The sequence below is a fragment of the Rutidosis leptorrhynchoides genome, chromosome 4, assembly GCF_046630445.1.
Source record: "Rutidosis leptorrhynchoides isolate AG116_Rl617_1_P2 chromosome 4, CSIRO_AGI_Rlap_v1, whole genome shotgun sequence".
Taxonomy (NCBI): Eukaryota; Viridiplantae; Streptophyta; class Magnoliopsida; order Asterales; family Asteraceae; genus Rutidosis; species Rutidosis leptorrhynchoides.
In genome coordinates this window covers 286,822,579-286,839,270 of record NC_092336.1, presented here as the reverse complement: position 1 = coordinate 286,839,270, position 16,692 = coordinate 286,822,579, and positions in this window count along the sequence as shown.

The following is a 16,692-nucleotide window of genomic DNA, read 5'->3' as shown; positions in this document are numbered from 1 at the left end:
TTATCTTTCTTTTGTCTACATCCTCCCCACGCCGAAAAAGCTAGCGTTCTGAAAAAACTTGGTAATTTTTTTACTCCATGGTTGTGCTGTTGTCTGAGCAGTATTCACAGCTGTGTCTTGGTGCTTGAGAAATATGCCTGCATAAAAGTCTCTTCATGTCCTCTGGTAATGATGCGAGTTGTCCAGTGAATGCTTCGAAAGGTTCTTCAAATTTTTGAATTAAATTGAGGCCTTTTTCATCAATCTTTTCGCTGGTGTTTGAATAAATTAGTATATTTTTGTTAATGTAGTTTATTCTTATATTTTCTTGCTGTTCTGGACCATTTCCTATTTTTGAGGAGCTAAAGTAAACTCCTGCTAGAGATGTTACCAGGTGGTCGATAGTGGGTGTTATTTGGGGTGCTTCATCTCTTGTTGGATAATTACCATTGCTTACTCCTAAATATGCTACAGTGAATACTGGAACGAGTAGTTGTAAACTCTCGTTAAATATTGGGTAGCTTGAATGTATTCTGAGAAATATTTCTCTGTCCTTTGCGAAGTTATCTCTGTATCGTGTGATTGCTTCTTGCATTTTTTGAGGGAATTCTTTGATTTCATGAAGTGTCCGACCATCTATATAGAGGGTATCGATCAGTCCATGGACAAAATATTCTGATATTGTTAATGGTGATGCTTCTGGTAGAAAAACTGCTTTGAGGCCAGTTTTCCTATTTTTGGGATAAAACATCATTGCTGTATGAGTTTCGTTGTAATTTACAAGGCTATCCCATAGCCTTTGGAATTTTTCTGTTGATGGATTTTTTCTGTCTTCATATTCTGTTGTAGAGAGAATGTTTCGTATTCTATTTATGGCATTGAGGCTTGCTTTTTGACCGTGTAAATACTGACCGAGGTTAACCATTCCTGATCCTGCCGGAGGTTTGGCTTCAAGAGGTTGTTGCATTAGCATTGATTTGTATGCTGCTTTGTATGCTGTAATTGCTGCCTCTCGAGACGTATAACTTTTGTGTGTTACACGTTTTCCTGCTATGTGTTGATTTGCTATTAGCCAATCATTGTATACTCCCTTGAATGGTCCGTCAAAGATGACATACCATTTTTTCTTTGGTTCTTCTGGACTTGATGTTTGCTGAGATTGTTCTTCTTCTTCGGCCATTTCATACCAACTTTGTTTCTTAGGTGTTTGAGGGGCTTGTTCTGGTTCTTCTAGGTTAATGACAATTGGTTCCTGTGGTGGTTGTGAATTTGATATTGATGATAAAGGTGTTGTTGACGAAGATGATTCTTTTTTGATTTTTTCTGGAGTTTCTTTTTTGGGAGTGGTTTTTTGTTGGGTTAGAATTTTTAGTGTTTCTTGTAACTCCTCTTCCTCCCTCTGAAAAGTTGAGAGTTGTCGTTGGTGTGATTGAATTTGTTCTCTTTTTTGCTGTAACTGGTGCTGAATCTGCTTGATGATTGCTTCCATTGTTGGGATACCTGTAAAAATAGTTTATATGCTTTGGCGCTTTTTGCTTTTCATATGCTCAAAAGAGCTGTTTTCATGAGTATGATTTGGACTTCATCGATCTTGTAATGCTTAATGAATATTTCTTGAAGATAAATTCTGCATGGAATATTTGCCCAAAGCAATGTATGCTTTAACATATTACTAACTTTGCTGAACTTTCTTTAATACTTTTTAAGGAGCTGTTTACTAATTTTTTGTGTGTGCTAATGATAGACGATAAAAGTTCTATGCCTTCAATGTCTTTTTCATCTTCAAGATACTTTTCATATTCTTCGATGTATTTAGTTAATAAAGAAATTCTTTTCCATGTTTCGTCTAAAAATGATTTCCAAAGTTTATTTTTGAAATTATTCATTTGTATTTTTGAATCCATGGTAAAAATTATGCTATTCGTAGTGGTGGAATAATTTTATACCTTTTTCTTGAACTTGATTCTTCTTGATCTGTATCGATTTCTTCTGTTTCTTCATATTTTATAGTACTTGTACTAGCATGTTCATGATTAATGTCTTGTTTTACTATTTTTATTTTGTCTATATTTTCTATAATTGTTTTTATTTCTGGAAGTTGTCTTAGTGTTAGAAAACTTAGAATTTCTATAATATTATTTAAAGTAGAGTTTAAATTTTCTATTTTTTCTCCTATAGGTTTTTCTGAAATATTTTCTATATCGATCTTGTAAATTGATTCATCGGGTAAATTTTTGGGTATTTCAAAAAGTGTTTGATTAAATGGTATAAATGGTTTGTTGGATGTGATTCCTTCTTTTCCTATTTTAATGTTTGATAAATCCATGAATTTTTAACAAATTGTAAGATTTTTAGAATGATATTTTATAGTTTCGAAATTATTTTTAATACTCAAATGTTTTTTATGAATCAAGTACTTTTTCCTTTTAATTTCCTTATTATAAATTACTATCCAATTAATATACCTACGTGTTTCTTCAGGTTTTAGTTTTTCTTTTTCTAAACCAGCTTCTAATTCTTTTAATTCTTTCTTAAGTTGTTCTATAATTTCATAATCCCCTTTAATAGCTTCCCATCTTCTATCTAAGTACGTTTTCCAAAAAGTATTTAATTCAGAACACTTAATCTGTACTCTAGAACTCATAACTTTAATTCTAATTCTATTTGTTTTTTCCATATTCTTTTCTGAAATCTTTTTCTTGCTTCGTTGTTATAATAATCAACTATGGATAATTCTTCTTCTTTTTTAATTCTTTCTGTTATCGCGGAATATAAGATTTCTAATTGTTTTTTATTATAGTTGTTGGTTTTTATATATTCTAATTGATAGGTTTTTTTACTATAAATTATTTTTAGTTCTAATTCGAGGTTTTCGCTATATATTTCTTTATCAATTTTATTCCTAAATTTGTTGGAAGCTATACTACCAAGTTTGTTCATTTTAAATTCGTTGACTTAAGGTTCGTAAAGTTTGCTGTATATTTTCTATTTTTTCGTCTGCTGTTTCACCTGTTGTTACAGAGATTGGTTTTTCTATTCTTGGTATCCAAACAGATGGTAGGTCTGAGGTTGATTTTCTTCTTTCTATATATTTTTGACCAGTAAATACTTTGGGTGTTTCTAGGTTTAATAGAGGTTCAAAAAGTTTATCTATATATATTCTATCATCTGTTTTAAAAGTAATACTGTGATGAGAATTTGTTAATGCATAATTAATTTGATATGTAACCGTAAAAGGGTGGTTTCCTTTATACATAAAATTTTTTCTTAATAACTCATATCTTATTGTAATACTTTTGTTTAGATCTTTATCTTTTAGACTTAGGCCTAATTGAATATTTACATCAAATTTAATTTTTCCTTCGGACAAATTTCCTTTTCCTTTTGCTATTATACTTTCATTTTTATCAATTATTCTATCGTCTCTTAATTCTAATTCAATAGGTGTATTACATCCCATGAAGGTACTTTTAAATATAATTTGTATAGTCGATATGTGTACATAAGCTATTTTAGTTCTATCCTTTTCATTCATTTGTTTAATTCTATCGCTTATTTGTTTTCTGTTGATGATAGGAATTAATATATCTCCTTTTGTTTGCTCAATAGGTACAGGTTCTTCTCCTATCATTTTTCCAAAATAAATAATGTTTTTTCTAAATAAAATATCTTTAATTTTCCTTGTTCTATCAAAATTATGTTTTTCAGATAGTGTAAAATTTGTTCTTCTTATTGCTTTTTTATTTATCATAATATCGGTCATAAAACCTGATTCATCTTCTATATTGTCTATAATAGAAATATCTTCTTCTAATTCGTTAGATATGTCTTCTTGATTTTTAGACATTTTTTTTTTTTTTTTTTTAAATTTTTTTGAAAATATACCTGAGAGTTTCTTCTTGATTATTTTTGATGTAGATTTCTGGGCGTGCAAGTACTTCTCTTGATGTTGCGTTTTTCTGCAAGGCTTCTGAATCGTGCTGCTTGGTTCTTGAATCGTACTACAAGGCTCTGATACCAGAATTTTTACTACTACGTTGTTGATGCGGAAGTGTTTAATTTTAGGATCGTGAGGATCCGTGTAATATTTACTAGTATTTAATATGAATGCATAATGGATGATTATACGATATTTGATGAATGATGAATTGTGTTCAATTATATAATGCTCGGATAGGTGTCGCTATTCAGAATCCGTTAGGACTCAACGACGATAGCTCTGCTATTCAGAATCTAAAAGACTCAACAGAGAAAACCAGGTGAGGTTTATTATCAAAATACAACCTGATTACAACTGATGACCGAGGCTTCCTTTTATAGGCGAGCCATAGAACTATTTACAGATGCCCTGGACCCGCGCACTACCTATACATAATTGCGCACTGAGGCTTATTTAATTCTACACCGCACACGTAGCTAACATTATTGGATCCTATGGCCTACATGGCCCACACACTAAACACGCGTATGTACAATACAATTATTACAAGGACACGTTATCTATATTACATTATTGGTATGGCCCACGTGGGACCCACTTGATTATCTTTCTTTTGTCTACATCCTACCCAAGAACGCTAGCTTTTTCGGCGTGGGGAGGATGTAGACAAAAGAAAGATAATCAAGTGGGTCCCACGTGGGCCATACCAATAATGTAATATAGATAACGTGTCCTTGTAATAATTGTATTGTACATACGCGTGTTTAGTGTGTGGGCCATGTAGGCCATAGGATCCAATAATGTTAGCTACGTGTGCGGTGTAGAATTAAATAAGCCTCAGTGCGCAATTATGTATAGGTAGTGCGCGGGTCCAGGGCATCTGTAAATAGTTCTATGGCTCGCCTATAAAAGGAAGCCTCGGTCATCAGTTGTAATCAGGTTGTATTTTGATAATAAACCTCACCTGGTTTTCTCTGTTGAGTCTTTTAGATTCTGAATAGCAGAGCTATCGTCGTTGAGTCCTAACGGATTCTGAATAGCGACACCTATCCGAGCATTATATAATTGAACACAATTCATCATTCATCAAATATCGTATAATCATCCATTATGCATTCATATTAAATACTAGTAAATATTACACGGATCCTCACGATCCTAAAATTAAACACTTCCGCATCAACAACGTAGTAGTAAAAATTCTGGTATCAGAGCCTTGTAGTACGATTCAAGAACCAAGCAGCACGATTCAGAAGCCTTGCAGAAAAACGCAACATCAAGAGAAGTACTTGCACGCCCAGAAATCTACATCAAAAATAATCAAGAAGAAACTCTCAGGTATATTTTCAAAAAAATTTAAAAAAAAAAAAAAAAAAATGTCTAAAAATCAAGAAGACATATCTAACGAATTAGAAGAAGATATTTCTATTATAGACAATATAGAAGATGAATCAGGTTTTATGACCGATATTATGATAAATAAAAAAGCAATAAGAAGAACAAATTTTACACTATCTGAAAAACATAATTTTGATAGAACAAGGAAAATTAAAGATATTTTATTTAGAAAAAACATTATTTATTTTGGAAAAATGATAGGAGAAGAACCTGTACCTATTGAGCAAACAAAAGGAGATATATTAATTCCTATCATCAACAGAAAACAAATAAGCGATAGAATTAAACAAATGAATGAAAAGGATAGAACTAAAATAGCTTATGTACACATATCGACTATACAAATTATATTTAAAAGTACCTTCATGGGATGTAATACACCTATTGAATTAGAATTAAGAGACGATAGAATAATTGATAAAAATGAAAGTATAATAGCAAAAGGAAAAGGAAATTTGTCCGAAGGAAAAATTAAATTTGATGTAAATATTCAATTAGGCCTAAGTCTAAAAGATAAAGATCTAAACAAAAGTATTACAATAAGATATGAGTTATTAAGAAAAAATTTTATGTATAAAGGAAACCACCCTTTTACGGTTACATATCAAATTAATTATGCATTAACAAATTCTCATCACAGTATTACTTTTAAAACAGATGATAGAATATATATAGATAAACTTTTTGAACCTCTATTAAACCTAGAAACACCCAAAGTATTTACTGGTCAAAAATATATAGAAAGAAGAAAATCAACCTCAGACCTACCATCTGTTTGGATACCAAGAATAGAAAAACCAATCTCTGTAACAACAGGTGAAACAGCAGACGAAAAAATAGAAAATATACAGCAAACTTTACGAACCTTAAGTCAACGAATTTAAAATGAACAAACTTGGTAGTATAGCTTCCAACAAATTTAGGAATAAAATTGATAAAGAAATATATAGCGAAAACCTCGAATTAGAACTAAAAATAATTTATAGTAAAAAAACCTATCAATTAGAATATATAAAAACCAACAACTATAATAAAAAACAATTAGAAATCTTATATTCCGCGATAACAGAAAGAATTAAAAAAGAAGAAGAATTATCCATAGTTGATTATTATAACAACGAAGCAAGAAAAAGATTTCAGAAAAGAATATGGAAAAAACAAATAGAATTAGAATTAAAGTTATGAGTTCTAGAGTACAGATTAAGTGTTCTGAATTAAATACTTTTTGGAAAACGTACTTAGATAGAAGATGGGAAGCTATTAAAGGGGATTATGAAATTATAGAACAACTTAAGAAAGAATTAAAAGAATTAGAAGCTGGTTTAGAAAAAGAAAAACTAAAACCTGAAGAAACACGTAGGTATATTAATTGGATAGTAATTTATAATAAGGAAATTAAAAGGAAAAAGTACTTGATTCATAAAAAACATTTGAGTATTAAAAATAATTTCGAAACTATAAAATATCATTCTAAAAATCTTACAATTTGTTAAAAATTCATGAATTTATCAAACATTAAAATAGGAAAAGAAGGAATCACATCCAACAAACCATTTATACCATTTAATCAAACACTTTTTGAAATACCCAAAAATTTACCCGATGAATCAATTTACAAGATCGATATAGAAAATATTTCAGAAAAACCTATAGGAGAAAAAATAGAAAATTTAAACTCTACTTTAAATAATATTATAGAAATTCTAAGTTTTCTAACACTAAGACAACTTCCAGAAATAAAAACAATTATAGAAAATATAGACAAAATAAAAATAGTAAAACAAGACATTAATCATGAACATGCTAGTACAAGTACTATAAAATATGAAGAAACAGAAGAAATCGATACAGATCAAGAAGAATCAAGTTCAAGAAAAAGGTATAAAATTATTCCACCACTACGAATAGCATAATTTTTACCATGGATTCAAAAATACAAATGAATAATTTCAAAAATAAACTTTGGAAATCATTTTTAGACGAAACATGGAAAAGAATTTCTTTATTAACTAAATACATCGAAGAATATGAAAAGTATCTTGAAGATGAAAAAGACATTGAAGGCATAGAACTTTTATAGTCTATCATTAGCACACACAAAAAATTAGTAAACAGCTCCTTAAAAAGTATTAAAGAAAGTTCAGCAAAGTTAGTAATATGTTAAAGCATACATTGCTTTGGGCAAATATTCCATGCAGAATTTATCTTCAAGAAATATTCATTAAGCATTACAAGATCGATGAAGTCCAAATCATACTCATGAAAACAGCTCTTTTGAGCATATGAAAAGCAAAAAGCGCCAAAGCATATAAACTATTTTTACAGGTATCCCAACAATGGAAGCAATCATCAAGCAGATTCAGCACCAGTTACAGCAAAAAAGAGAACAAATTCAATCACACCAACGACAACTCTCAACTTTTCAGAGGGAGGAAGAGGAGTTACAAGAAACACTAAAAATTCTAACCCAACAAAAAACCACTCCCAAAAAAGAAACTCCAGAAAAAATCAAAAAAGAATCATCTTCGTCAACAACACCTTTATCATCAATATCAAATTCACAACCACCACAGGAACCAATTGTCATTAACCTAGAAGAACCAGAACAAGCCCCTCAAACACCTAAGAAACAAAGTTGGTATGAAATGGCCGAAGAAGAAGAACAATCTCAGCAAACATCAAGTCCAGAAGAACCAAAGAAAAAATGGTATGTCATCTTTGACGGACCATTCAAGGGAGTATACAATGATTGGCTAATAGCAAATCAACACATAGCAGGAAAACGTGTAACACACAAAAGTTATACGTCTCGAGAGGCAGCAATTACAGCATACAAAGCAGCATACAAATCAATGCTAATGCAACAACCTCTTGAAGCCAAACCTCCGGCAGGATCAGGAATGATTAACCTCGGTCAGTATTTACACGGTCAAAAAGCAAGCCTCAATGCCATAAATAGAATACGAAACATTCTCTCTACAACAGAATATGAAGACAGAAAAAATCCATCAACAGAAAAATTCCAAAGGCTATGGGATAGCCTTGTAAATTACAACGAAACTCATACAGCAATGATGTTTTATCCCAAAAATAGGAAAACTGGCCTCAAAGCAGTTTTTCTACCAGAAGCATCACCATTAACAATATCAGAATATTTTGTCCATGGACTGATCGATACCCTCTATATAGATGGTCGGACACTTCATGAAATCAAAGAATTCCCTCAAAAAATGCAAGAAGCAATCACACGATACAGAGATAACTTCGCAAAGGACAGAGAAATATTTCTCAGAATACATTCAAGCTACCCAATATTTAACGAGAGTTTACAACTACTCGTTCCAGTATTCACTATAGCATATTTAGGAGTAAGCAATGGTAATTATCCAACAAGAGATGAAGCACCCCAAATAACACCCACTATCGACCACCTGGTAACATCTCTAGCAGGAGTTTACTTTAGCTCCTCAAAAATAGGAAATGGTCCAGAACAGCAAGAAAATATAAGAATAAACTACATTAACAAAAATATACTAATTTATTCAAACACCAGCGAAAAGATTGATGAAAAAGGCCTCAATTTAATTCAAAAATTTGAAGAACCTTTCGAAGCATTCACTGGACAACTCGCATCATTACCAGAGGACATGAAGAGACTTTTATGCAGGCATATTTCTCAAGCACCAAGACACAGCTGTGAATACTGCTCAGACAACAGCACAACCATGGAGTAAAAAATTACCAAGAACGCTAGCTTTTTCGGCGTGGGGAGGATGTAGACAAAAGAAAGATAATCAAGTGGGTCCCACGTGGGCCATACCAATAATGTAATATAGATAACGTGTCCTTGTAATAATTGTATTGTACATACGCGTGTTTAGTGTGTGGGCCATGTAGGCCATAGGATCCAATAATGTTAGCTACGTGTGCGGTGTAGAATTAAATAAGCCTCAGTGCGCAATTATGTATAGGTAGTGCGCGGGTCCAGGGCATCTGTAAATAGTTCTATGGCTCGCCTATAAAAGGAAGCCTCGGTCATCAGTTGTAATCAGGTTGTATTTTGATAATAAACCTCACCTGGTTTTCTCTGTTGAGTCTTTTAGATTCTGAATAGCAGAGCTATCGTCGTTGAGTCCTAACGGATTCTGAATAGCGACACCTATCTGAGCATTATATAATTGAACACAATTCATCATTCATCAAATATCGTATAATCATCCATTATGCATTCATATTAAATACTAGTAAATATTACACGGATCCTCACGATCCTAAAATTAAACACTTCCGCATCAACAACGTGGCCATACCAATAATGTAATATAGATAACGTGTCCTTGTAATAATTGTATTGTACATACGCGTGTTTAGTGTGTGGGCCATGTAGGCCATAGGATCCAATAATGTTAGCTACGTGTGCGGTGTAGAATTAAATAAGCCTCAGTGCGCAATTATGTATAGGTAGTGCGCGGGTCCAGGGCATCTGTAAATAGTTCTATGGCTCGCCTATAAAAGGAAGCCTCGGTCATCAGTTGTAATCAGGTTGTATTTTGATAATAAACCTCACCTGGTTTTCTCTGTTGAGTCTTTTAGATTCTGAATAGCAGAGCTATCGTCGTTGAGTCCTAACGGATTCTGAATAGCGACACCTATCCGAGCATTATATAATTGAACACAATTCATCATTCATCAAATATCGTATAATCATCCATTATGCATTCATATTAAATACTAGTAAATATTACACGGATCCTCACGATCCTAAAATTAAACACTTCCGCATCAACAACGTAGTAGTAAAAATTCTGGTATCAGAGCCTTGTAGTACGATTCAAGAACCAAGCAGCACGATTCAGAAGCCTTGCAGAAAAACGTAACATCAAGAGAAGTACTTGCACGCCCAGAAATCTACATCAAAAATAATCAAGAAGAAACTCTCAGGTATATTTTCAAAAAAATTTAAAAAAAAAAAAAAAAAATGTCTAAAAATCAAGAAGACATATCTAACGAATTAGAAGAAGATATTTCTATTATAGACAATATAGAAGATGAATCAGGTTTTATGACCGATATTATGATAAATAAAAAAGCAATAAGAAGAACAAATTTTACACTATCTGAAAAACATAATTTTGATAGAACAAGGAAAATTAAAGATATTTTATTTAGAAAAAACATTATTTATTTTGGAAAAATGATAGGAGAAGAACCTGTACCTATTGAGCAAACAAAAGGAGATATATTAATTCCTATCATCAACAGAAAACAAATAAGCGATAGAATTAAACAAATGAATGAAAAGGATAGAACTAAAATAGCTTATGTACACATATCGACTATACAAATTATATTTAAAAGTACCTTCATGGGATGTAATACACCTATTGAATTAGAATTAAGAGACGATAGAATAATTGATAAAAATGAAAGTATAATAGCAAAAGGAAAAGGAAATTTGTCCGAAGGAAAAATTAAATTTGATGTAAATATTCAATTAGGCCTAAGTCTAAAAGATAAAGATCTAAACAAAAGTATTACAATAAGATATGAGTTATTAAGAAAAAATTTTATGTATAAAGGAAACCACCCTTTTACGGTTACATATCAAATTAATTATGCATTAACAAATTCTCATCACAGTATTACTTTTAAAACAGATGATAGAATATATATAGATAAACTTTTTGAACCTCTATTAAACCTAGAAACACCCAAAGTATTTACTGGTCAAAAATATATAGAAAGAAGAAAATCAACCTCAGACCTACCATCTGTTTGGATACCAAGAATAGAAAAACCAATCTCTGTAACAACAGGTGAAACAGCAGACGAAAAAATAGAAAATATACAGCAAACTTTACGAACCTTAAGTCAACGAATTTAAAATGAACAAACTTGGTAGTATAGCTTCCAACAAATTTAGGAATAAAATTGATAAAGAAATATATAGCGAAAACCTCGAATTAGAACTAAAAATAATTTATAGTAAAAAAACCTATCAATTAGAATATATAAAAACCAACAACTATAATAAAAAACAATTAGAAATCTTATATTCCGCGATAACAGAAAGAATTAAAAAAGAAGAAGAATTATCCATAGTTGATTATTATAACAACGAAGCAAGAAAAAGATTTCAGAAAAGAATATGGAAAAAACAAATAGAATTAGAATTAAAGTTATGAGTTCTAGAGTACAGATTAAGTGTTCTGAATTAAATACTTTTTGGAAAACGTACTTAGATAGAAGATGGGAAGCTATTAAAGGGGATTATGAAATTATAGAACAACTTAAGAAAGAATTAAAAGAATTAGAAGCTGGTTTAGAAAAAGAAAAACTAAAACCTGAAGAAACACGTAGGTATATTAATTGGATAGTAATTTATAATAAGGAAATTAAAAGGAAAAAGTACTTGATTCATAAAAAACATTTGAGTATTAAAAATAATTTCGAAACTATAAAATATCATTCTAAAAATCTTACAATTTGTTAAAAATTCATGGATTTATCAAACATTAAAATAGGAAAAGAAGGAATCACATCCAACAAACCATTTATACCATTTAATCAAACACTTTTTGAAATACCCAAAAATTTACCCGATGAATCAATTTACAAGATCGATATAGAAAATATTTCAGAAAAACCTATAGGAGAAAAAATAGAAAATTTAAACTCTACTTTAAATAATATTATAGAAATTCTAAGTTTTCTAACACTAAGACAACTTCCAGAAATAAAAACAATTATAGAAAATATAGACAAAATAAAAATAGTAAAACAAGACATTAATCATGAACATGCTAGTACAAGTACTATAAAATATGAAGAAACAGAAGAAATCGATACAGATCAAGAAGAATCAAGTTCAAGAAAAAGGTATAAAATTATTCCACCACTACGAATAGCATAATTTTTACCATGGATTCAAAAATACAAATGAATAATTTCAAAAATAAACTTTGGAAATCATTTTTAGACGAAACATGGAAAAGAATTTCTTTATTAACTAAATACATCGAAGAATATGAAAAGTATCTTGAAGATGAAAAAGACATTGAAGGCATAGAACTTTTATCGTCTATCATTAGCACACACAAAAAATTAGTAAACAGCTCCTTAAAAAGTATTAAAGAAAGTTCAGCAAAGTTAGTAATATGTTAAAGCATACATTGCTTTGGGCAAATATTCCATGCAGAATTTATCTTCAAGAAATATTCATTAAGCATTACAAGATCGATGAAGTCCAAATCATACTCATGAAAACAGCTCTTTTGAGCATATGAAAAGCAAAAAGCGCCAAAGCATATAAACTATTTTTACAGGTATCCCAACAATGGAAGCAATCATCAAGCAGATTCAGCACCAGTTACAGCAAAAAAGAGAACAAATTCAATCACACCAACGACAACTCTCAACTTTTCAGAGGGAGGAAGAGGAGTTACAAGAAACACTAAAAATTCTAACCCAACAAAAAACCACTCCCAAAAAAGAAACTCCAGAAAAAATCAAAAAAGAATCATCTTCGTCAACAACACCTTTATCATCAATATCAAATTCACAACCACCACAGGAACCAATTGTCATTAACCTAGAAGAACCAGAACAAGCCCCTCAAACACCTAAGAAACAAAGTTGGTATGAAATGGCCGAAGAAGAAGAACAATCTCAGCAAACATCAAGTCCAGAAGAACCAAAGAAAAAATGGTATGTCATCTTTGACGGACCATTCAAGGGAGTATACAATGATTGGCTAATAGCAAATCAACACATAGCAGGAAAACGTGTAACACACAAAAGTTATACGTCTCGAGAGGTAGCAATTACAGCATACAAAGCAGCATACAAATCAATGCTAATGCAACAACCTCTTGAAGCCAAACCTCCGGCAGGATCAGGAATGGTTAACCTCGGTCAGTATTTACACGGTCAAAAAGCAAGCCTCAATGCCATAAATAGAATACGAAACATTCTCTCTACAACAGAATATGAAGACAGAAAAAATCCATCAACAGAAAAATTCCAAAGGCTATGGGATAGCCTTGTAAATTACAACGAAACTCATACAGCAATGATGTTTTATCCCAAAAATAGGAAAACTGGCCTCAAAGCAGTTTTTCTACCAGAAGCATCACCATTAACAATATCAGAATATTTTGTCCATGGACTGATCGATACCCTCTATATAGATGGTCGGACACTTCATGAAATCAAAGAATTCCCTCAAAAAATGCAAGAAGCAATCACACGATACAGAGATAACTTCGCAAAGGACAGAGAAATATTTCTCAGAATACATTCAAGCTACCCAATATTTAACGAGAGTTTACAACTACTCGTTCCAGTATTCACTATAGCATATTTAGGAGTAAGCAATGGTAATTATCCAACAAGAGATGAAGCACCCCAAATAACACCCACTATCGACCACCTGGTAACATCTCTAGCAGGAGTTTACTTTAGCTCCTCAAAAATAGGAAATGGTCCAGAACAGCAAGAAAATATAAGAATAAACTACATTAACAAAAATATACTAATTTATTCAAACACCAGCGAAAAGATTGATGAAAAAGGCCTCAATTTAATTCAAAAATTTGAAGAACCTTTCGAAGCATTCACTGGACAACTCGCATTATTACCAGAGGACATGAAGAGACTTTTATGCAGGCATATTTCTCAAGCACCAAGACACAGCTGTGAATACTGCTCAGACAACAGCACAACCATGGAGTAAAAAATTACCAAGTTTTTTCAGAACGCTAGCTTTTTCGGCGTGGGGAGGATGTAGACAAAAGAAAGATAATCAAGTGGGTCCCACGTGGGCCATACCAATAATGTAATATAGATAACGTGTCCTTGTAATAATTGTATTGTACATACGCGTGTTTAGTGTGTGGGCCATGTAGGCCATAGGATCCAATAATGTTAGCTACGTGTGCGGTGTAGAATTAAATAAGCCTCAGTGCGCAATTATGTATAGGTAGTGCGCGGGTCCAGGGCATCTGTAAATAGTTCTATGGCTCGCCTATAAAAGGAAGCCTCGGTCATCAGTTGTAATCAGGTTGTATTTTGATAATAAACCTCACCTAGTTTTCTCTGTTGAGTCTTTTAGATTCTGAATAGCAGAGCTATCGTCGTTGAGTCCTAACGGATTCTGAATAGCGACACCTATCCGAGCATTATATAATTGAACACAATTCATCATTCATCAAATATCGTATAATCATCCATTATGCATTCATATTAAATACTAGTAAATATTACACGGATCCTCACGATCCTAAAATTAAACACTTCCGCATCAACAACGTAGTAGTAAAAGTGGATGTAGACAAAAGAAAGATAATCAAGTGGGTCCCACGTGGGCCATACCAATAATGTAATATAGATAACGTGTCCTTGTAATAATTGTATTGTACATACGCGTGTTTAGTGTGTGGGCCATGTAGGCCATAGGATCCAATAATGTTAGCTACGTGTGCGGTGTAGAATTAAATAAGCCTCAGTGCGCAATTATGTATAGGTAGTGCGCGGGTCCAGGGCATCTGTAAATAGTTCTATGGCTCGCCTATAAAAGGAAGCCTCGGTCATCAGTTGTAATCAGGTTGTATTTTGATAATAAACCTCACCTGGTTTTCTCTGTTGAGTCTTTTAGATTCTGAATAGCAGAGCTATCGTCGTTGAGTCCTAACGGATTCTGAATAGCGACACCTATCCGAGCATTATATAATTGAACACAATTCATCATTCATCAAATATCGTATAATCATCCATTATGCATTCATATTAAATACTAGTAAATATTACACGGATCCTCACGATCCTAAAATTAAACACTTCCGCATCAACAACGTAGTAGTAAAAATTCTGGTATCAGAGCCTTGTAGTACGATTCAAGAACCAAGCAGCGCGATTCAGAAGCCTTGCAGAAAAACGCAACATCAAGAGAAGTACTTGCACGCCCAGAAATCTACATCAAAAATAATCAAGAAGAAACTCTCAGGTATATTTTCAAAAAAATTTAAAAAAAAAAAAAAAAAATGTCTAAAAATCAAGAAGACATATCTAACGAATTAGAAGAAGATATTTCTATTATAGACAATATAGAAGATGAATCAGGTTTTATGACCGATATTATGATAAATAAAAAAGCAATAAGAAGAACAAATTTTACACTATCTGAAAAACATAATTTTGATAGAACAAGGAAAATTAAAGATATTTTATTTAGAAACATTATTTATTTTGGAAAAATGATAGGAGAAGAACCTGTACCTATTGAGCAAACAAAAGGAGATATATTAATTCCTATCATCAACAGAAAACAAATAAGCGATAGAATTAAACAAATGAATGAAAAGGATAGAACTAAAATAGCTTATGTACACATATCGACTATACAAATTATATTTAAAAGTACCTTCATGGGATGTAATACACCTATTGAATTAGAATTAAGAGACGATAGAATAATTGATAAAAATGAAAGTATAATAGCAAAAGGAAAAGGAAATTTGTCCGAAGGAAAAATTAAATTTGATGTAAATATTCAATTAGGCCTAAGTCTAAAAGATAAAGATCTAAACAAAAGTATTACAATAAGATATGAGTTATTAAGAAAAAATTTTATGTATAAAGGAAACCACCCTTTTACGGTTACATATCAAATTAATTATGCATTAACAAATTCTCATCACAGTATTACTTTTAAAACAGATGATAGAATATATATAGATAAACTTTTTGAACCTCTATTAAACCTAGAAACACCCAAAGTATTTACTGGTCAAAAATATATAGAAAGAAGAAAATCAACCTCAGACCTACCATCTGTTTGGATACCAAGAATAGAAAAACCAATCTCTGTAAAAACAGGTGAAACAGCAGACGAAAAAATAGAAAATATACAGCAAACTTTACGAACCTTAAGTCAACGAATTTAAAATGAACAAACTTGGTAGTATAGCTTCCAACAAATTTAGGAATAAAATTGATAAAGAAATATATAGCGAAAACCTCGAATTAGAACTAAAAATAATTTATAGTAAAAAAACCTATCAATTAGAATATATAAAAACCAACAACTATAATAAAAAACAATTAGAAATCTTATATTCCGCGATAACAGAAAGAATTAAAAAAGAAGAAGAATTATCCATAGTTGATTATTATAACAACGAAGCAAGAAAAAGATTTCAGAAAAGAATATGGAAAAAACAAATAGAATTAGAATTAAAGTTATGAGTTCTAGAGTAGAGATTAAGTGTTCTGAATTAAATACTTTTTGGAAAACGTACTTAGATAGAAGATGGGAAGCTATTAAAGGGGATTATGAAATTATAGAACAACTTAAGAAAGAATTAAAAGAATTAGAA